The sequence below is a fragment of the Vidua chalybeata genome, chromosome 3 (genome assembly GCF_026979565.1).
Source record: "Vidua chalybeata isolate OUT-0048 chromosome 3, bVidCha1 merged haplotype, whole genome shotgun sequence".
Taxonomy (NCBI): Eukaryota; Metazoa; Chordata; class Aves; order Passeriformes; family Viduidae; genus Vidua; species Vidua chalybeata.
In genome coordinates this window covers 66,216,957-66,240,937 of record NC_071532.1, presented here as the reverse complement: position 1 = coordinate 66,240,937, position 23,981 = coordinate 66,216,957, and the positions used below count along the sequence as shown (strand labels likewise).

The window sequence follows — 23,981 nt, the reverse complement described above, 5'->3', positions numbered from 1 at the left end:
CAAAATGAAAACCAGAGGTTACTCTGTCATACATAACCTGATAGCCTAGCTCTCCACTACTTTATTCTTCATGCAGTCCTGAATTAAAACTGAATTTAAGACTGTTTATGAAGTGTTCCTTGATTCAGATTTTTAGGTGGCAATGATTAAACATACTGAGATGTTAGTATGCAGCATTCACAATATTGTGAACTGCATTTTTGAACCATAAGATGGACACATGAAGCTGCATCTGCCTACCTTCTGTTCCAGGTGTGGGAAAGAAGTAACTACACATTTCTTTAACAAAAAGCTAAGGAGACAAATATTTCCAGATTTGGCAGTTGAAAAGAAGGGATAATAAATTTGCTAGTTACGAGAATCCACCCAATGAAGTTGCTGCATTTTGGACAACTGACAGATTCTCTGCACTGAGAGATTCTCAGTAAGTAGAAAATACCCCCAGAATTAAAAAAAAAAAAAAAAAAAAAAAAAAAACACCAAAAACAAAAACAATGACCCAAATAAACAAAACAAAAAAACCTCCAACTTTGATATTTTTTCTTCCATCCATAACAATATTTGCAAAGTATTTGCTTCCACAGATCTGCTTGAGGGAATTTGTCCTTATGTGAGAAGTAACTATGTTAGTAATTAAGAGCATTTGTTATTTATAAAATAAAAAACTCCTTTCATAAAAAAATAAAAAATTATCCAGACCCAGTGCTGTCATATTATCAGATAAATGATAACATATGCATGATCTCATTTATATGTACCCCACCATCCAAATTAACATTGAGGTTCCTGAACCCAGTCCTCCTTCTGACCTTCATGTGTCCTTGGCTCAGCCTCAGATTGCAAAGGCAGAATATCATTGGGAAGTATTTTAAAGCTTTTTCCAGCCTGAACTTTAGAGAAATTTGATGGTATATTGTAGTCATTCCTCTTTTGTCTCTGATAAGCAGTGATAGAAGGATGTTGACATTTAAAACATTATCAATGGGTAGCTAAGTTGATGCTCACTGAGAAGGTTGAGGAAAATTGTTCCTTGGAACATTTTTAGTTAAGGTTCCAAAAGTGCAAGCAGATGCCACTACATCTGTTACATTCTGTTCTGATGTTTGAGAGCATGTCTCCCACCACATTAGCTGGAAATTTCATTCTGAAGCAAATACCAACAAACATAGATATTCCCCCTCAACTCCCAAGTCTTTATGATCTGGAGAACAAAGGAATAACATTTAAAAGATACCAATATATTTTACAGCTTACTTGCCAAATCTAATCTCTGCATGTATTTACTATTAATATTCATGCATATGATGCAGAAGAAACTTATTTTTATAAAATTTTGGGTAAATAGCTAAAAACGTGTATGCTAAAACCAATGTGAGACTAGAATCTAATGAAATATGTCTCTCCAATGTGAGAAACACATAGGACAAAATGCAGTACGTGGTCTATATGGCCATTTTCACAAAGAGAATTGCAAAGGAAACAAGCTCTAAGTGTCTAAGTAGGAAGCAGCATATTTTCATGATACTGCTTGCAATTATGGAATACTTATAGGTCATTCATAACAAAGAAATGTCATGTGTTTTTTGTTAGTCCTTTTATAAAAGTGATGCAATCATTTGCATATATGTATTTTTTAGCATGTTGAGTTAATTTTCCTGGCTTTGAAATATTTCTATATGTCTATTAATAGCATTGTTCTCAACATCACATGCTTAGAACATATAGAATTAGAGTCCTAGGGCTGCGAATCATAATTTAAAATCATATTCAAATCCTGTTGCTGACTTTGATTTATCAAGGCAATAATTTTCAATGACTGCACAAGTTACCTTTTTTTACTTTTGTAGCATTTATGCTACAGTAAATCCCAATGGAATTAATTGTTGAAGCCAATGGAATAAAATCAGCACAGTGTTTACAGACAGTTATTTAAGGGTCAAATATCAGGGAATCTGTTACGAAAGTCTCCAAGAAGCTCTGTTAGGAGTCAGTAGGACAGCCACACGTTAAGGGAAAGCCTGAGGAAAGGAATACTTAGTTCATAGTTACACACTGAAGACTTTACCTGTTAAACTACCATTCAGATGGAGAAAGGCAGCTCCAGACATGCCTTAAAGGAAAGGTTCAGGAGGAATTACAGTCAGCACGAGCTTTCAGGATCAGGCTGTGGGTTCCAACCAGACAGAGCACCTATCTTGGAGATCCTTCTGAGCTTTTTAATTAGCTGGCTGTAGGTGGCTTTCCATCAAACTTGGTTCCTGCAGACAGCCCCCATTTATCCTGCAACCTCATACATACCAAAAAGTCAGTGGAGAGGGTAGATGTCTCAAATCCACAGATATTAAATTTTCCTTAGCAAGACAGTTATAGAAGTTCCAAAAATACAAACAGATCCGTGACTCAGAATTGAGTATGATTATGATCTATTCCAATAGACAATTTGGATGTGGCTATCCGGTTTGGAAGGCTAAGGTAATTTTATGTTATGAACATGTGCTGTACCCTTCCATTTGACTTCAATGCCACAGAGCTGTCCTGAGCTTGATTAAATTACTAATTTAAAACATAGAAGAATATATTGTATTTAGGGCTTACTGTGTTAATGCACAATGTCTAGTATTAGTTCATATTTCAGACAGAATTTAGCCTTAAAGATCTCTTGTGCATAAAGTCTCTGCAGGTTTTACTTCAGAAAAGTCATACTAAGAGTTTATTGTGTTGCTTTCCCCATCCATTATAAGGGATATCTTTAATTGACTTGGCAACACAATTAAGCAAAGAATTCATGCCAGTGGGGGACACAGCAATGTGTTTTGTTTGGCTGGGGTATTTTTTAAAGCAATTCAAAGCAGAAAGTACTAAAATTCTCCTTTCTTTTTCATTAGGAAGAAGGATTTTTTTTTTTTTAATTCTCTTTGTTGTCATTAGTGATAATTCTGACCTTGAAGTCAATGTCTTCCATAAGATTCTGCTAGTGATTTCTTTTCCCTAGACCATGCAACCACTTTTTTAGACATTACTTTTTTTTAATTGACTTGCTAAGCTTTTCTCCAAAAGATTTTTCCCCTTTTCTTCTCCATTTCTTTTGAAATTTAGAGAAGGTAATTTTGACTTCAGTCTGCTATAGATTCTGGAAATATTCCAGAGGCAAATATAGGATGAAAGCAAACTGTCAAAATAAATTATTTTAAAGTTTTTGCTTTTAGTTTAGACAATTTTGACAATAATGCTGAAAGGATGCTGCAAAATGTCACAGTCTGGTCAGGAAGCTGCAGTATAATATGTAGTGAATAAATAACACAACAAGTGACACTGATAAAAGAGTTCTGGGGAAAATAACATCCTCAAAATGTTTTCAAATTGTTATACCCCAATTTCTGGTCCCACTTACATCAAACTAAGTCTGCAGCAATTTCACTGACAACATCAAGACTGGATTCTTTATTGCCATAAACAATTTTTTCACGAAAGGTGAGCCTCATTGGAGTTATTTCAGCAAGAAACAGAGATAGCTCAAGCTTTAAGTGAAGGAAAGAAGCACCGGGATCATTATGTCTTCATTTCACCTAAGCAGTGGGTGCACGGCACTGACTGTTGGCCCATTTTCCTTTGCAGCAACCAGCAGCATTCCCTGGTCTGGGTGTCTAGGCTTCTTCTCTGTGAGAACGATATGAAGAGGAATGGGGCCGAGGAAGTGGGCTGAGACATTCTGACATCCTCTGATACTGATATATGTACTAGTATATACATTTACTAGTGCTTTAGAACACGTAATTCATCAGCTCAGACTAAACACATTTTGTACATCATGCATGAAAATAAAAGGACTGGTGGATGAAAAACTCAACACAACCCTGCAATATGCCCTTGCAGCCCAGAAAGTCAACTGTGTCTTGGGCTTCATCAAAAGAAATGTGGCCAGCAAGGCAAGGGAAGTGATTCTCCCCTTCTATTCTGCTGTCCTGGAGTGATGCACGCAGCTCTGGAGTCCCCAGCATAAGGATATGGAACTGCTGGAGTAGGTGCAAAGGGCCACAAAGATGATCAGAGGGCTGGAGTGCTACTTCTATGAAGGCAGGCTGGTAGAGCTGGGGTTGTTCAGCCTGATGAAGAGAAAACTCCAGGGAGACCTTGTAACACCATTCCAGTACCTAAAGGATGCCTACAAGACAGCTGGAGAGGGACTTTTTACCAAGGCATGTAGTGATAAGACAAGGGTGAAAGACTTTGAGCTGAAAGGCATTACATTTAGATTAGACATTGCAAACAAATTCTTTACTACAAGGGTGGTGAGCCACTGTAACAAGTTGCTCAGAGAAGTGGTGTGTTGTAGGTTGAGTTGGTTTAGTCAGGGATTTTATTAATGTTAGTTAGGCTGGTTCTCTGTACCCCTATTTTCCCTCACAATGGTTTGCCCCAAGTTGTTTACCACAGGATCTCTGTCACTCAGACATGTCAATCTTCTCACCCCACACAATTTTCTCCTTACAAAGTTCTGTCAGTCAGGGGTGTCACTCCTTGTTGGGGTGTTACTCCTTGTTGGGGTGTCAGTCTTGTAACCACTCCCTGCTTCTTCATGAAAGTTCTGCATTAATCACCCCACTTTTGCACTTCTATTTGTCCCAGAACGCTGTACCCACCTCTGTTATGTTCCCATAGGTTGTTATAATCCATGTCCCTCCCCTGTCGTCTGTCCCTATAGGGTGAGGCAGGTTTCCACCCCTGTCCACCCACCCCCTACTTAATCTAATGTACTCCTTTGTCCCGGCACCATTTTGCCTTGCGCTGCGCCGAGAGCGGTTCGCTCCGACCACATATGGGGGAATAAAAGTTTTCAGGCTCGCAAGCAAAGTGCCCTTCTCTCGTCCCTTGTTTCCTCTCAGCATGAAGCTACCAAAGCTGCATTACCCACGTTGGAGCGCTCAGCACTGTCTGGGAGGCGTATGCCATAACCCTGGAGCGCTCGCTCATGTGGCGGCTACAGCCTTACAAAGGCAGCGCTAGCCGGAGCTTTTTGACTGCTTGAGGTCGTAGCAGGCAACCGCCGCAGTGGTGGACACTGCATCCCTGGAAGCGTACAGAGCCAGGCTGGATGATGGGGCTTTGAGCAGCCTGGTCTAGTGGAAGGTGTTACTGCCCATGCAGAGAGCTTGGAACTAGATGATCTTTAATATCCCTTCCAACTCAAACTTTTCTGTGATTCTATGACTCTGTAATTCAAATACAATCCTTAATTCTGAGGATGTAGCACTGATTACTATATTTTCTGCAACTTACATCATTGTAGTTCTCTGTAATACTGTATCTACACATTGTAGTTCTCCAGTGTAATACTTTTCAGCTTCATGAGCTGATGTTTTGCAGCTGTAAAGCAGGTGCAATGTTCTCCATCATCTAGCTGTTCACTGACACAACAAGTGTGTACAGATAGTCCCATGTCTGTCATCTTAGAAGGGAGACCAATTACCCTTCATAGATGATGTTCAAAGACTGTCCTATTGAGTAGTATTTGGGATAATTAAATAAAATGATATTTTAACAGACTTTCTGTGAAGGAAGTTAGGGTAGCATTCCAGTTTACCTGCATGTTTCCAAATAGATATTTTTCCTCTTATCTGTGACTTTTCTGTGAATTTTTTCAAGCACCACCTTCCAATGAAACAAAACCCTAGGCCTCTCAAGAATTCTCTGTTCCTTAAGGCATGAATGTGCTCAAATATATACCTGGGCATTTGTAAAGCCACGAAAATAGAAATAAACTGGTTTGCATTAATCCCAGGTGGAATGTTGTTTGTCATGAAAACAGAGTTTTGTCAAAGGTAAACCTTGAACTCACAAGATAAATTACTGAATATCCTTAACTAGTCAATTCCATACCAGAACTATGTCATTACTTTGTAATAAACCTAATGTGATCATTCTTTAATCCCTTTCTTAAGGTGCACATAAAATACTCAGTCTGAGCTGGTGAGTTGCTTACTTATGTTTTGCAATAATAATAAATGCAGCTTCTTTTTTTTATGTTTGTCTCCTAAAAGGTTCCCTATTGCTCCACACTATACACTTTCCTTTCTTCTCAGAAGATGAAGCAAGTGTTTGATTTACACTAGCTGAGGAAACAATCCTAAGCCTAACACTTTTCAACATGTAGAATAGACCTGCCTTTATATTACTATGAAACAAAAGACTCCAATAGCATAAAGTGCAGATGGCAAAAAATGGTAGAGGCGACAATTTCTGTCTTTGATGAAGGCAGCAAATGCTGTTTTCTTGCCTTGTCTCCTCATTGTTCACAATCTCCGAATTCGTTATCTGTCGTCTTTCACAGGGCATGAGCTTGGCAGAGTCCAAATGCCACACATCACTATTTTTGCCAGCAGGAGAACTCTTGTGTCTCTGGGTGGATCTCTAGAAAAATTGCCTTTTATTATATTTTGATTCATCTGGCTCTGTGATGGAGTTCTGCTGCAATTGTTTGAACACTTTTCAATGAAGGAATAAATGTTCACTGAATCCTTTGGGAATGAAAAGAATGCATTTGCCTGTTAAATGTCTCGGAGTTTAATTCAAAAGAGTCAAATGATCTGCCCAAGAGTATGCGCCTTATTCTCAGAATTTAAAATATGTTGTCCCTTAGGTTACTCAGGTTATGTATTTACTTTTGCTTGTTGTTCACTCTTGGCTGTCCACCATCCAAATGAACACCTGAAGTAGGTGCAAAATGAGCTATTAGCTCATTTTCTCTTCCTGGTAAGTGGTTTGGACAGCCTATGCATAGATTAGCATTCCAACACATTGGCATTCAGCTTGAGATGTCTGAACTCAGCTACACAGGGCTAAGGGATCCTCTTGGATTATTTTGGGTGATTTCAGCTTTTACATGGCCAGTTGATTAGCTCAAGCAGTACCAATACTTTCCTATTTGATTTGTGGCTTGGCATTTTAATAGAACAATGAGGCAAATACTTGACTGTGGCTCAGCCCGGGATGCAACACTTGACTTATCCTTAACTGGCACAGCCCCTTCAATTTTAGTAAAATAATTGTAAAGTGAAAAGTTTTACAACACTTACCATACTTTGAAACTGCTTGTGTAGCCCCAAATTGCATTTTCTCAATCTAACAGTATTCCAGTCTAATGGATTTGAAAAAAGTAAGGACTATTCTAACGCTAAGCATAGAACTAATTTTTCAAGATGTTGTTTTGGTTTTGGTTTTGTTGGTGTTTTGTTTTTGTTTTTGTTTTTTTTTTTAATGAATGACTATTTGGTTGTTAAGTGTTACAACTACCTTTCTTCAACTTTCTGCTGGAATGGGCACAATTAATAGGCTTGCCAGACATTTAGACCTAGAAAAAAAAAAATACTATTCTGTACTCGAAATAAAACACTGTTACCAGTGGCAACCTCATTGCCTGTTTTAGCAGACAGACCAAGTGCTGAAGGAGCACTGGGACAAATCCACTCTCCTCAACATGGGAGAGGACTCTTCTTTGTCAGGACAATGTAAGAAGGATGCTCTAGCTATACTTCCTTTGTGTAAAATTTCAGAGCCACAGCTTCTAACGTGGGTTATGCTATAGTAAATTACTTTTAGAGAAAGCCAGAAATAACCAGAACAAAGCAAGATAATAGCTGCTGTCATCTGCTTTCATGTCTCCAATGGGAACTAAATTCACTAAAATGAACTGTAAGAAATCGCGGGGGTGGCTCTGTTCCTTTTCACCTGAGCCTGAATATCTGGCTTCATCCTTCAGCTGGGTTCAGGCAAATTAGCTCATTGAGGGCAACAGCCATCTTGTCTTCAGACTACTGAGAACAATTTAATTTAAAATTAAATCTTTTTGTTTAGTGAAAATTGCAGAGGCCATTCACTGCCAAAACAATTCTGTGGGGACTAAAGGACTGGGAAATAGCTAAGAATTACTAAGAGGTAGGCATTGTCCAGTAGAGATCTTTTTATCCCCAAAATGACTCTGACATCAATTCAGGTGAAGGAAATGCAGGATATCCTAAGTACAGCCCTTTGGGTTCGCCCAGATGTTAGCACGCGGGACAAAACACCCTGGATGGAGATGCCTGTGTTCATCCAACGTATGTTAGTGCAAGCAATGGTAACACGGAAAACAGCCAGACTGTGAGCTGAGAGCCAGACTGAGATATCCCAAGGGATGGGACAGCAACACTAGGCTGGGGGTCCACAGCAGCCTCTGAACTGGCCAGTAGCCATACACTTGAGCAGGAGGCTTTAGGTGTCAGGTACTGAGCATGAAATGAGGAAACAGAAGCAAGCAAGAGAATTTTGAATTTGGAAAATATTTTTTGCAAAGAGCATTGTTCTCAACATCACATGCTTAGAACATATAGAATTAGGGTCTTAGGGCTGTGAATCATAATTTAAAATCATATTCAATTCAATTGGCCCCTGAAGCCAAGGAGAAGCCAGGCATTGCAGCTACAGCAGAGATCATAGGGACAGGAGCTGGAACAGCAGAGCAATGAGCCCTGGGAAGTCAGAGAGTCACCATAGTCATCACACATCTGCTCAGCCCTGTCTGTCATGGACTTTGCTGCCGGCACAGACTGCTGTGGGAAATTGTGCTTGGGCTCAAGGGATCAAAGGCTCCTGGAGACCTGAAACTGCTGGGGCTGCTCCCTCAACACCCACCACAGGCACAGTAATCCTGAGTAGCCCCGGGTGCACACAGGACTTCAGCACCTGCTCATGCTGCATGCATCCAGGCAGAATTGCTTGATGATTTGTGCCATTTATGCTCCTTCCATCTTGGTTTGACATATGAGCCAAAATCTAGGCACACTTCCTGCAGCACATCATTCTGTATATATTTTTTTTCCTTTGTTCTTTGCCACTGGAAAGAATAGCAAGTTTATCTTCAACAGAATTTTGCATTATTGTTGCACTCTCCTTACAATTGTCTGTATTTATTGTTTGTGTTTAATCTTTCCTCTGCTGTGTCTTAGAAACACATGCTTGAGAGGTCATCATTTACTCAAGACAATGACAAAATATTTTATTATGTTTTATTTTAGAATTATAGTGAGGAAATGATGCCTCAGTCCACAGGGTTTAGAAGCTCATAAACCAAGGATTATTTAGAGCAGCAGTTGACATGGCAAATTATTTACCTCTGAAGGCTCCAGATTGGATGAGAGATTGTTTTTATCAGTTTATAGTAGGATGGCATCAATCAATGGGAAAAACACACTTCATTGATGAGCAATTACTTAGCAGATCTTTTACTAAAAGACAAAAAGTTACAGGGTGAATGAGAAAAAATAATAGGAAATTTCTTCTCAGGGAGAAGCTTATTTGTGTTGTAAATATTTCAAGCAAAATAAAGCATAGATAGGATGCTGATGTAGACTTACCTGTCATGGGAATAGCTAGCCTTGTCAGAGATAGCTGACCATCAATTACTGAACCACAGAATAACCAGATTCAAAGTCTTTTTTAAGTGTTCTGTACTTTCTCCAACCACAGGCTGTTCAAGATTTGTACAAAAGAACATTCACACAAAGGGTTTGCTAGTGTTACATATTCCTATGCTTGCAGACATTGCTCAATCTGCAAACTTAATTCTGAATAAATTATTTTGAAGTAATCAGTTGCATGCAATCAAGAATAAATCACTGGTTGCATATTTAATTTTCCTGTCGTAGTTCATCTTGGATTATAGATAATCCAAAGATTGAGATACAGTCACATTTCCACCTCAATAGAAGCAAAGACCACTTCACTGCATAACACAAGGGAGAAAAATCCTCTTGCTTTTGTGGAAATTTCACTTATAGTGTAAAAAATGACTCATGACACTTCTCATCCTATGCTTCTACTACAGGGGAAAATTTCTGAATCTAGGAGGAGACTATTTAAAAAAAAAAGTAGTTTTTACACAGTGATTAGAAAAAAAAATATAAGTGAATGATTGACAAAGTGAAATGAGGAAACAGAAGCAAGCAAGAGAAATTTGAAAATTATTTTTTTGCAAAGAGCATTGTTAAATAAAGGAACATATTGCCCAGAGATGTTGTAGAATCTCTGTTCTTGGATATTTCCAAAGCTGAGGTGGACAAAAGCCCAAGAAACCTGGTCTAAGATTAAAGTTAACCATAAAATGCACAGGGAGTTGGACTAGCTAACCTCTCGAAATCCAACCAATCTGCAATAATTGATGACACTACAGGATATTGTTGCTGAAAGGGGTTGAGGAATACAGATCATATCAGGAAATTCAAACAGGGATTAGACCAATCCATTGACAATATGTCCATTAATAGATAGAAAAGAAAGAGGATGTGCCCTCCAACATCCCCAGTGATCATGGATGCTAGGGATGAACAAAAGAAGCAGTGGATAACAATATGCTCATGATGTCTCTCTAAGCAGCATCTCCTATTTACATAATCAAGGGCTATGTCAAATTTACTTGGCAAATGAGCATTTGGTCTGATCCACAGGACATATATTTTTATCATTAATTCTTCTTACTTATTGGTTGGATACAGCACTACTGCTTCTGTGTCTCTGTCACATTTCCTGGATCCAGGATTTGAATTACAAATGGTGTTCAGTGCAGAAGGTGTGAGCATGGAGATACAGACCTTGGCATTCTGATATTTACTGGGGGACAACTGAGCTCTGTATTTTGGGATTAAACTAATTTCTAATTTGTTAAGAGAGTTTTTGATCACACTTCAGAAATCATCTGGGCTATGCCTCAGATCAAGATCAAACCCAGTGCATGTTTTAAACTTTAAAAAAGATTTTTTGTTCTTTGATAGGTTGAGAAAAAATCAAATTAAAATCTTAGGTAGCAAAGAAGTACCTATAAGCATATCTCAGCATATATTTACTAAGAGAAGCCTGTAGTGGTAGTCAAGCTGACTGAACTATTCAGCAGGCCTGAAATGCTCTCCTTGAGAAGCATTCTTACTTGAGCTGGGATCTAAAGCCTTCACTCTGCAAAAGAGTTTGGTGATACCCAGGTTCCTCCCGCCCTGCTGGAGACATTGTGGTTATCCAAGCTATGAATGCCTCTGGAACTTCTGCTAGGCTAGCATGCAATCTCAGTCTCTCTGGAGTAGTCCCATCTGTCTATAGCATAATGACTGACACATGGCTCCTTAGTAAAGGGTAGAGAAAGTTAACACTCTAGGAATCTGGAATCCCCTTTGGTCGTCCACTATGCCACAACTTTGACAACAGCTTTTATTATTGTGCTCTGGTTTTAATGGATTATCCTTTTTTTTTTTTTTTTTTTTTTTTTTTTTCTGGCTGCAGTAGCACTTCACAGAAATAAACCAAAATTATTCATTATATTAGAAAATTCCCTAATCTTCATTAATGTTGATCTCTTTAGTGTTATTTATTGAATGATAAAATTACCATTAGCAGATGGCAAGTGAAGTATATAAAATGCAAATGCCTATAATATCAAGCAAGCATATTTTGCTGACAAAATTTCATATAAGTGCACATCATGATTGGTCTTTTTTTTTGTGCAAAGAATGGAAGATAATGGGGATCCCTGTCTTAGATTAATTAATCTATTTATTCAACAAAATAAGCTGATGCCACTAGTTAGGTTAACAATATGGAAAAATACGTGATATTGGAGCATATGGGCTGCTGTTAAAATGAACTTTGTTACTCTATTAATAGAACTTTTTCCTTGTGATTCTAAATTTTAATGGTACAACACCCAAAGCACAAGGTATATTAGATAATAAGGTTGTAAATTGTTTCTCAGTCCTACTCAGAAGCCTCAATAATCCTGTTTTACAGATGAGACTCAGAGCACTGAGATACAGATTCTAAATACCTGAATAATATAGAAAATATTCTTTTTCTGGTCACCAGGGTTCTCCATATTCCCCATGCAGTTTGTTTGAACTTGTACATCAAATTCCCATTGATTTCAGTGGATTTAGACAAGTATCAAATATTCAGAGCTGTAGCCTTTGCAGATTATAATATAAAGTTAATGGGAATCATACAGAGTATCCCCATTGTCTCATTTCCTGATTCAGCAGGTTTAGTCCTTCCTTTACGCATCTAATTCAGCAGAAGCCATCTGAAAAGTCCTGAAAACATCAGGGTAACTGCACAGTGGGGATACCCCCAAGCACATATTCTTTCTTAATGTACCTGTGAGTGGAAAGGCTTCCTCATTACAGAGACAAATGAAAAGTGCCTTTTTTGGTGGGAGTAGCAGTAGCAAAACCAATTGCATTTGCTGCATTCTTTGTTTCCTTTCTAATCAGCCCATGATACTACAGCCTTTGCAAACCACAAAGCCAGCTGACATAGGGCACAGAATTATTCCTAGTGGCATGAATAGAAATTTCTGATGCAGCCTGGATGTTGCAAGCTTGAATTTGCTTAGTTGCACATTGTTTGTGCCAAATGAGAGACCAACAATAATGAGGAGATGGGTTATAAATGTTATGATAGAGTTACTGGACTCTTTGCTACATCCATATATTGCATGTCCATGGAAATGAAGGTGTAGGTGAGGAATAAAAGGGTTTAGTCAGCTAACAGGAGAGTAAGAAGAATCAAAACAAATGTTCCCTAGAAAAAAAGTATAGAGTGTTGATGTGTATGGGGGATTTGTACAGTTTTAATGTCAGAGAGTTTTAAGATCAGACATGGATCCCTCTACTTGGTGGATTTAATTTACATTTAAAAATAAAAAAAAATCCTACTGTGATTAAACTGCTTTCAAAGTATAAACTATGGCTTCATGTGGCTGTGAGTAGATGTGTCTGGCTGCTGACCATTTCCCTCCAGCTCTCCTAGTGTGGATTGAATCATTTGGAGTTCCAGGTCATAGCCCAGAGGCCACAGAATATAGAAAATACAAGCAACATTGATTTTTTTTCTCAGTAAATGTATATGGGCAGGAAAGGACTATCAACTGCGGAGCAGCATAATTTCTGCTTTCCCCTCAAAGTCATAAATTTGTGACTTGAGCTGCTGGAGAACCAGGGAAGGGGTTTTTGTGCTAGATGATTATAGAAAAGACAGCTGAAAACTAGACTGAGGCTTGGTTGTGATAGAGAGTCATATTAACAGTAAGGTAATTCTTGAGAGAAAGGAATTATTAGGAATTATTAGTATTTACTAACAGTTCTACAGATTTTGTTGTATAGCATAGAAGAGTAGCTTTGTTTGCACCAGCTAAACAAAAATTAACTAAATTTGACATAAGTAAGTAAATTAAATCCCTTCTGTCCATTTAGCTGCAACTTATTTCACTTTCAAACACTTGCTACTGATGTTGTTTATTTAATTGAGCAAAAACCACTCTTCTCTCTCAGCAGATTCTACAGCTGTACCAAACTTACGGGTAGGTAGGTACATACAGAGTAGGTTTGAGAAAACTCTCTGGTTTCACTGGTTTCACTGGCTGTGTCTGCCCTGCAGTTTCTGTTGAATAAATATGCATAATTTACAAAGATTTGCTATTAGATCTCTGGCAACCAGGCTCCTGAATGACTGAACACTCAGTCCAGCTGCTTAGGAGGAATAAAGGGCAGTACCCAACTCCAAAGCTTCAGGATTGAGCAACCAGTGAGGGGCAAGGCTGTATGTGCACAGTCTACTGCAAAACTGTGAGGGCCTACAAAATACAAAATCTAAGTACTGTGCCAGGAAAAATAGCATAAAACTGTAGCTTTTAAGGGCTTTGGTGGAGTGACATTAATGGGGCCAAGAGCACAATTTTGCTCTCTATCTACTGCACAGCATTAAAAAGAAAACCAAGTGATAGATACTGTGTCAGGTAAAGCTTTGTGAGTTAAATCACTTCCTGAAAGAAGTGAAATTAAAACCAGATTCTAACAGCTAATCATCATTCTTAATTGTACCATGGAGCCCTAAGAGTGCGACCAGGCCCCTGAAGAACCTCAAAAACTGTATTTCTGAAGTTGTCAAAAATCTAGGGTATTATAATAATGCACAGGTCAGACATAAGCTTTATTAACTATGGGTTATGGTGAGCAAACATTCAGCCAGTATCTCCTCCTCTGTTTGCCTCTTCTCTGCAAAGTGATTGCAGTGACCGAGGCTATGTACAGTTTAAGAAAAAATAAAAAACTTACAATAAAAAAAAAAAAAAAAAAAAAAAAAGGAAAGACAATAATTTCAATATTAACAAAACCAGGTACCCATTCCAGGGAGGGTTGGACTCATTAAGTATCTTACTAAATGCCACAAATAGAAGAAGGAATCAAAGAGTAAATGATGTGAAAATATGGAGAGCAGAGCCTATAGGAGTAGCAAAGCCACTATTGTCTTTACTCAAAATGAGGAGGTGGAAATTGTCACAAACTGCTAGCATTTAGTCAGCAGGAATGTTCATTCATTTAGGACAAACTTCTTAGCCAGATCAAATTTTTATTTAATAATAAAAATTATGCTATCTCAGTGTGACTGAATGTGGACAGGCAGAGAAGCTCTAATGCCACTGAAAGTATTGCAGAGGGCATCTTGGTCAAATACTAAGAGTCACAGACATCTTTTCCTGTTTAGGATAATATTATAGCTGTGTGACTTGTCCTATGACAAGTCAAGGTGAAGGGACACTGGGTATACTAGAAGCACAGAGAAGGGAACAAAGTCAAGTCCTATTCCTGATGATGATGTTCTCATTCACGCACACCTACTTAGTGACAACTGTTTGGTACTGGGTATTCACTCCTGTCCCTCACCCCTCATTGTCTGGGTATTTTCACACTATTAATGATGCTCTGAAATTAATTCAGGCAGCTGACTGACATTTGTCATATACTACTCATTCTTCTCCACCCCAAAATAGTGATGTGCTGTGTTTTGTGTGATATATACTGCTATTTTGATTTGATTCGGGTTTCTTTATTTATACTGAAATGTCTATATGTCTATATCAGAGAAGTAAGGTTGAAGAAATGCAAAATTTAAGGCTAGGAGTCATCATGTCTTGGAAGAGTTCCTTCCACAATTTTTGGACACCATGGTCTAGACCTCCATGACAGTGTGGGAGACTTGTCCTCCTGTGTCCCCTTGTTTTTAACACTGGGTATTTTCTAGCCCCTCATCTCTTCTGAATGTGGCGTTTGGATGACAGTGGGCAGTGGGGCTGTTGCAGGGGTGCTCTGCTAAGAGCTCCCTGAAACGACCCATCTAGCAGGTCTCATTTAAGCTGTGATGAAGGGTGAGGGACAGGGTTGAGCCAAAACACAGGTTTTTTGTACTACTTCAGGGTGTGGGTATCAGATATTTTATGGTACAAGAATTGGAGATTGAATAAAATCATACTTAAATCCCCAAAGTCACTATAATCAATTTTCTAGTCTTCTCTTGCCTATGTTACCTTATTTAAGGACAGTCTCACTTCTACATGAAATTGCTTTGCAAACTATATATCAGCAGTAAGTGAGAAAATATTCTGAATAAAATCTCTAAGATTTTGAAGGCTAGGATATAACGGTTCTTCTAGTCAAAATGAGAAATCTGTATCTTGTATTTCAAAACTGGTTTCCCATTGTATTCCTTGAGGGGGAGCTCCAGTTAATGAAAAGGATGCAAAGTGAAATCCAATGAAAAAAATCCCCCAACTCTACAAAGTAAAGGAATATTTTCTAAAGATGCTAATAAGCCAATCAAAGGAACGAATCTCTCACTCCTTTGTAACAGGTTTAATGTTCAAGCTGTTACACTGCTTTTCTAGCTGTCCCCTTTCAATTAGTACACAGTAAAGATTTGTAACCAAGATTTCTGTGCCATCGTCAGGGGAATACAACATTCTCCTGTACCTGCAGCTCATGCTCCTTGTGTGCACAGAATTTCTCAGCCTCTCCCAGCCCAGACTGCATGTACTACTTTTCAATGAGCTCTCAGGTGCTCTCTGGGGAATAATAGTTTTCACTAAGTTAGATGTTTAAAAAAAATATTTTATGATATGCAAAGATGATGAGTTCTTCATCCCAATGTTTGAGAAAAAGGTAAAAAAGTGCTACAAATTCTGTATGGAGTACTAACCCCAGTTGTTTTGAATGTAGAATGAACTGCATTTTAAACTGCAGGTTCAGAGGTTCTCATAGTAAGGTAGAATCTTCCAGCTGTAATTTTTCTTCCTGAACATGTTTCTCTTTTATTGAAACAGATTGCCTTCTTCCCCCTCTGTGCCACTGCCCCCCCACCCCCTCCCCCTTAGGTTTGTTTTGTTTTTCTACTTAGAGATTCATTTTAACATGGAATTATAGTTGCACTCTATGAGTGAACAGCTACATGATTAAAACCTTACTGCCTTTGAAATGCAAATAGATTGCCCTTGCAAGTGTGCCTGGGCATCAATTTTGCCTATTATGCTTAAGAACAGGCTAAGTTGCTAAACATTGAGACCTCAAGGATCCCTGTTCTTGTTATCCTGTATTTCAAAATGCCAAAAAATCCCAGTATTTGGATAAGAAAGACATGAACCTCTATATCCTCTGCAATACAACAAAACCAGCAACTACTTAAATAATTTTATGGCCTTTGTTAGTTATGTAGTTTCTGTAATGTTGTTTTAGGCAGGCCTTAGGCATCAATGACCTTCTGTACAGCTGGAAAGAAAGGAATCTTTACTTCTGTAACATATAACTATTTCTACATAAATAAAAGCAAGAAGATTGACTTACTTTATTATAATCTCAATTTGCTTCCATATACAAGCATAAGGGAGTTGTGCAGTGATAAGGCAGCCATTAGTCTAAAGACGAACTTTACCATCATTCTTCCATTGTGCAGCACGTGGACAACACAGGCCCAGTTCCCTGTGACTGAGGGAAGCTTTCTCTCAAAGGGCAAAGAGAGGTTGTAGGACTGGAATGGGCCAAGCTTTCAGGATGACTTGGCATTGTAAATCTTGCCTCTTAGGCAAGTGTGCACAAAATGAGGAGCAAAAGAAAAGGAAGATGCACATTGGCTCATTTGCTGATCAAAAGTTACATGTAGCTGGGATGGTAGCTTCTAGTTTCTACTGGATTAATGGAGCTCACGGCTGACCAAGCTGCTCCCTACTACAACAAGAATTTCATCTCTGGGCACTGCTGCAGTTCACTCCAAGGCATCACCTCCTGCCAGCCATTGCTCAGCTGGAACAGGAGCTACTGCCTGAGGAAGAGCTTATCATCTTCTGCTGCAGTGGTGGCAATGGTCAATGTTGAGGTCCTGAAAGTGCTTTGAATACAGCCACTTCCTTTCAGAAAGTGACTCCTGGTGACAGTCAATGCTGTCAGCTGTACCTCTGCAGCTAAGGCATACACTCGGAGTGTGGGGGATTATTGGCAGTGTTAACAAGAGGAGAGGAAGCATGACATTAATTGAACTTAAGGCCTTGGAGACAGATTTCTATAGATTTTATAGGTCCATTCTGTTCTGGAACTGTCTCAGCTTGGTGCTTTGTGTTGAGTATAAACAGAAGAATGTTTCTACTCCTTCTTTGTGACTCAGTAAAAGCGTTGATGCTCACGATCTGGTACAAATCTGGTACAGTACATATTCTGGTATGTACCAGTTTTTCAGCACAGGATGGCTCCCTCAAGGGATTCTTGGTTTTTCATCTCCAAAGCATCTCCTTTCATTAGCTCTGCCATCTGTTTTATATTAAACTAGTCTTAATTATGATGATGACTCTGGTATTACCTGTGATCATGGCCAACAGACAGTCTCATTCTTGGAATGTGGGAGAAGACTGAGACCTCCTTACTTCATCTCTTAGGGAACATAAAGTGGCCAAGTTACAGCTAGCAGTAGTGAAGGAAGAATATATTTGGCTTAGACCTGAAAAAAAAAAAAAGGCTGAGTGTTTTATTTGTTTATGTGACATACATTTTATCTTAAGCATATTGCAGCTTTTCTGTATGCTTTATACCCTGGTATTATACATATATATACATATACCAATATATACCAATATATACCAGTAAAGGAGGTGTCTGGAGACTGCTTGTTGCCACAAATCATTTCCTTGCCATAAGGAGTTCTAGCAGCATGGACCATGGTAAGGCAGTGCTCTAGACTAAGACCTATATCCCTGATTAGATTATTGATAGAGTAATATACTTACATAGATGGAGTAGCCATGGCACTAAACAGGTTTCTTCCCTTGTGACAAATTCTTGATACACTTATTGTTGTATCTACACCCTTATTTAAATAAAGTATTATAGAACCCCAGTCTTATTCTTTAGACTTCTAGAATTGAAATAAAATTCAGTATAAATATATAATGGTTTATTATTTCCTTAAACTGCATTTAAAAGGTGTTTAGTCTGTATTGGCTGCTTTTCACCTTTTTCTGATATGATGTTTTGTGTTTTCTGCCCTCTATGTCCCACAAGGATGGGGTGTTGCTTTTAAAAAATATATTCTCCTAAAGCTGCTGCTCTTCTACATTCATCAGTACTTCCTGGCATCAGTTATTTCCCTGACTAATAACTCAGAAATGATGAATTACATGGCCAGATTCCTCTGTAACTAATGTCTTAAGTAGATGAGTGATGCATCTCTTGAAGACTTCATTATCAGTAACCTAAACTTTTTTGTGTTCCTCATCCATGAAGCAACGAGACTCTTCATTTGACTACTGGGCTGTAAAAAAGGCCAAGTTAGTCTCCTTCAGCCTCAAAATCCTGAATGTGTTTTGTGCAGATTGTTGGAAAATTAACATGAGCATCATTGGAAGTATTCAGCTTTGATGAAAGATCTTGACAACCATGCCCTTGGGAGCAGTTATACAGGGCCTGCTTAGGACATTTCTTTCCACAACTATATCAGAAGGAAAAAGTCTCCTGACAATACTCCCTAAGTAAAAACATGAAATTATTCTGTGATGACAGCTTCACATAGAGGTCTTGCAATGCAAAGCTGGATCTAGTCTGGACCTGGTGGTCTGCAGTGAAGGCTGGAGGATAGAATAGCATGTTAATGCTAAGTGTTCACACTGGTAGGGCTGGTTGCAGCTTTCAGAAATCTGTGAGTTTTTGTCCTACAGTACATATATAGCATGGACAAGATTTTGACTTCATTTCCTTGGTTCTGTATAATTACACCTTTATAACCCCACCAATGAGACCTCTGAGCACCTTCAGTCCCAAAGTGCCAAATGTACCTAGGATCTGTCCCTGCCTCCTTGTATTTCACTGACTTTGATGCAAAATGTCCCTGTGAACAGTTCCCACTTTGCAGTCAGCAAAAATCTCTGGACCATGAATTCCTGTATGTATGAATAATGCAGTAATAATAAAAATTGATAAACAATAAACCTAGAAACTGGGAATCTAGAATAATTTGCAAACAAACATAAATTAAACAGAAACAAAAGGAAGCAAATGCAGCTGAAATTTTCCTTATCTCTGTAGATGTATGGTTCATTAGGCATACTGTCCAAATAAATTTTAAATGTGTAAATATGAAAAATGTAAATATCTCTTTTTATTTTAAATATAAATGTATATTGTTTCTGTGAATTAGTAATTTCTTCATGAAAGCATGCACTGGTCCCATCACAAAAGGATTCTAAAAAATATTTGAGCTGTTTTTCCTTGTCTTATGACTACTGCCAATCTTCAGATTTAGCTATTAGCATCATGCTCAAATATCAGAGAATCACATAATCACTTTGGTTGCAAAACACGTCTGAGATAATCAAGTCAAATTTATGACCAAACACCACCATGTCAACTAGACCATGGCCACCTAGTGCCACATTCCTTAAACGCCTCCAGGGACAGTGATTCCACCACCTCCCTGACAGCCCATTCCAATGTCTACTCACCTTTTCTATGAAGAAAGTCTTCCTAATGTCCAGCCTAAACCTTTCCTGATGCAGCTTGATGCAATGTCCTCTTGTCCTGTCCCTTGTTACCTGGGAGAAGATACCCACCTCCAACTGGCTACAACCTCCTTTCAGAGAGTTTTAGGAAGTAATAAGGTCAGCCCTGATCCTCCTTTTCTCCAAGCTAAACACCCCCAGCTCCCTCAGCTGCTTCTCACAGGACTTGTGCTCCAGACTCTTCACCAGCTTCATTGCCCTTCTCTGGACTTGCTCCAGCACCTTGATGTCCTTCTTGTAGTGAGGGACCCAGAACTGAACACAAGATTCAAGGTGTAGCCTCACCAGTGCTGAGTAGTGGGGGAAAATCTCTTCTCTAGTCCTGCTGATGACAATATTCTTGACACAGGCCTGGATGCTATTGGCTTTCTTGGCCATCTGGGCACACTGCTGGCTCATGTTCAGCCAGCTGTTGACATTCCCAGGTCCTTTTCCACAGGGCAGCGTTCCAGCCACTCTTCCCTCAGCCTGTAGAACTGCTTGGAGTTGTGTAGGACCTAGAATTTTGTCTTGTTGAACCTCATGCTGTTGGTCTTGATCCATCAATCCAGCCTGCCCATATCTCTCTGCACAGCCTTCCTACCATCCAGCATCCCAACCCAAGTCAGTGTCCTCTCTGAATTTGCTAATGGTAGACTCAATCCCCTCATCCAGATCATCAATAAAGATATTGAAGAGGACTGGGCTGATCTCTGGGAGACACCACTGGGATGGATGTAACTGGATGCTGCACCATTCATCATCTACATCAGAGATGGATCATTATCTCTTTCCTAGTCCTTTTGTAAAGTATAAATTATCCTGTGTATTTCTTTTGTGGTGACACTTTCTGACCTAATGTGACATGTTGGCATTCCAATCACGTCTGTTTGACCTTGTGAACTTTTCAGTTTATATTTCACCAGCTGGTTCCAATTAATTTACACAATCGAGCTTTCTGTTACTGATTTATCAACCAGTTTCTTGAAGAAAAAAACCCTATCTGTAGATTCACACAGGAATGAATGTACACACTCTTGTGGACACACACAGACACATACACACAATTTAATTGAGGAGGCAAGGCATACTTCACTTTCAATTCATTCAACACACTCTCACTGCTTCTATGAGTAGCTCAAGATTTTGACAGAGGCAATGGTTTGAATTTCAGGGACTGCACATGTAAGTTGTTTTGCACATAATTACCTAATGCAGTAAGGGTGCAGAACAGGTGCCTTCTCTCATTTGGCATCTGCTACCTCATCAGACTGAAGTTCAGCTACTGAACCTGGAAGACATTTTGGATTTTGGTAAAAGTCCAGCAACTCTAAAAGTCAAAGGAAAAAAAAATATAAAACATATTTATGATTTTTTTTTTCTGTAACACTAACACAGATTTTTGTAGCCACCAACTTCTCTGATTATGTGCCTAATTTATTAGCTCCTTACTGCTGTACGTTGTCAGGCTCAGATGTTAATGAATTTACCTGGTATAACCTCTACACAGCATAGAAACTTGATTCCCACTTTGTTGAGAAGAAACTGAGACGTAAGTGACCTGCCAAAGGTCATACAGGGAGAGTGAGGCAGAGCCAGAAATTCAACCTATAGTGCCTGACTTTTCAGAGAGAGCTTTAATAGTAAGATGAGCTTTTCTTTTTTTCATATCATGTATCTTTTTAAAAAGACAGTGATTTCTAGGTGGAATATCTAAAGTTTGAAACATAAATCTGCATTTGTGAGTTCTTTCATAAATATTTGCTTTCCAGCTATTTCTTCATCTGCTGACTTGATGCTTCTTTTGAGATTTTTGTTGATATTTTCTGTACATTGTAAAATATATTCCTGAAAGTGGCAATACCACTTGTAAAAATAATCTTCCTATGTTTTACTTTGCAATTTATAAACTGGCATGAATATCAGTTTCTTGGAACAGTTAGTTTTTTAACCTTAAATAGGCAAACACATATGAATATTCATAGAAGTAATATTGTTGCAAAAATCTTATAGTATGTAAATACCAGAAAAATTTCTTCCACTTTTCTTCCAACTCATTGCTCTTTACAACCATTGTAAAACTTTGTTATGCAGTCACTGAAGTTTTATTATGCTGTCTATATCCTTTCGATCTACTGAAGATTAATGGAAGTCAACTGCCTTATTACCTTTCTAAGGGAGACATGATTATGCTTCATTCAGGAAGGTTGACTACTTTTAAATCAAGACATTTTCCTTTTTTGAAGTGTTCCCATCTGACCTCTAAAAAATGGTAGCTAATGCTTTACTGAAAAATAAGTTAGTCTAATTGTTCTATAATCTCTGTAATACTCTCAGGATCTTGTCTTAATTATGACATTAAACTGGTCCATTCTCAGTCATCAGAAGTCTCTGTTGAATGTTGATTCAGCGGTCTCTTTTAAAAAAAACTACCACTAAAATTTTCATCAGATAGTTACTACAGTTGCCTTTAGAAACCTTGTCCGTGACAGAACATGCCCTTATTCCCGGCTCATTTTACTGTAATAGAATGTTTGAGGTTTTAAAGTGTTATTCTCTATGAACAGGAGACCCTGTCACATCAATCAGCTTTCAGCCAGATTTGAAAGCAAAGGATTTGAAAAGGATATGAAGACTAGATCAGCCTCTCCCCTCTTGTCCTGCTTTGTCCTGCAGTTATTGTAACATTGTAGAGAAATTCACTATACTCTTGGCTATTTAGTGCTATTCACAGCAGTCAACAGGGCTGTCAAACAAACCACTTTGTTGCGCTCTGTGGATATGTTCTGAGGCTTTTCCATTAAATAGATGATCTTGTTCTCCTAGAGCATGTGCACTTTTTTTTTTTTCCCTAGAAATTTCAATCCAGTACAAACAATTTTGACTCATCCATGATATAAGGATCTTGGCTGTTGATTTGGGGGTTCCTGATATTCAGCATCTTAATTGAAGCTGTTGAACCTAAGCCAGCTGAGCTGCCATCAGTTTGGAAATCCTAGCCTTGCCAGCCTAACTGCTGTGCATAATGGAATAGCTCATAGGCTGAAGACATTTGCAAAAGAACAGAAATATAGCAGCCCCCAGACAGCTACGGAAACTACCCTGCATCCTTATAACTCATCCTGCAGATGATACAGAAGGGACTTGCTCAGTATCACATAACAAAGTTGGAAGGAGGGATGCTGAAACTGAAGGAGATATAATCTAAATGGTCTTGACACTGATGGAGCAATTCCGCATAGAAGTTGATCCTGATCTTTTTTCTGTGCCAAGTTCAATAAACCAGTGATGTATTTTTGGTCAAAATGACAATAAAATACAATCATTGGATAGCAGTAGCTGACTTTCTGATTATTCATTCTTTCCCCAATTATTATGCTATCTGGAAATAGCTGGGGAAAGACTTTTATGAACATCAGTGTTGATAAAATATTAAATATCTCTGAGCCATTGAACTTTTGGGGTTTAAAAATGAAATTAATTATTAAATAGTTGTGTATTTAAGATATCATATGAAAAAGATGCACCACAGGAGTTATGTTCAATTTGATGAGCTTTACAGCAGAAATACCCTTGGACAAAATGATGAGCTACAGTGCTACTCATAATATATATGTATAGATTGTCATTTTAGTTATGACTCTGGCCTTTGAATAGAAAATGGACACCTCTGCTTCTGAGTGAAGAGCAGAGAGGTCTCCCACCAGCTCTGTTGGATAATCCAGCTCTTACATTCTCATTATTATAATTATTATTGCTTTTGTTGTTTTTATTCTTAGAATTACAGCTACATTAGTTCTTCAGAATCAGGGCTACGTGCCTTTGTAACAGCTTAAAGTGATCTAGCTATGAACCCACCTTAACAGCACTTTCAAAGCAGAGAAACAAGAGGCAAAGTCTATTCCAGAGACACCAGTGTTCAGCTTGGCCACAGTTACCCTTTCTATGAAACCCTGATTGTGAGGTCTGCACGTGTCCAAGAGTCCAGATTCCAAAAGCTGAGGAAATTCAAACCTAAGTATCCAGCTGCTGTGGAAGGTGCTTTTTTGGTCTTTCTGTAAGAGGTAGGCTGAGGTCAAGATTGCTTGGAAATTGCTGAGAACAGGGTAGAAAGCCCAGC

At 38.6% G+C, this 23,981-nt stretch overlaps 1 long non-coding RNA gene across 2 annotated transcripts; it reads right to left on the bottom strand.

The window, feature by feature from the left end:
* Positions 1-9,082: 9,082 nt before the first annotated feature.
* Positions 9,083-23,779, bottom strand: LOC128786291 (uncharacterized). 2 transcript variants are annotated; one of them, XR_008430229.1, is made up of 4 exons: positions 23,720-23,779; positions 21,071-21,152; positions 17,692-17,829; positions 9,083-9,260 (listed from the first exon to the last, which is right to left on the bottom strand). It is a non-coding gene; the product is annotated as an uncharacterized LOC128786291 (long non-coding RNA). The 2 variants fall into 2 exon arrangements; XR_008430230.1 differs by lacking the exon at positions 9,083-9,260 and adding an exon at positions 13,340-13,452.
* Positions 23,780-23,981: the final 202 nt, after the last annotated feature.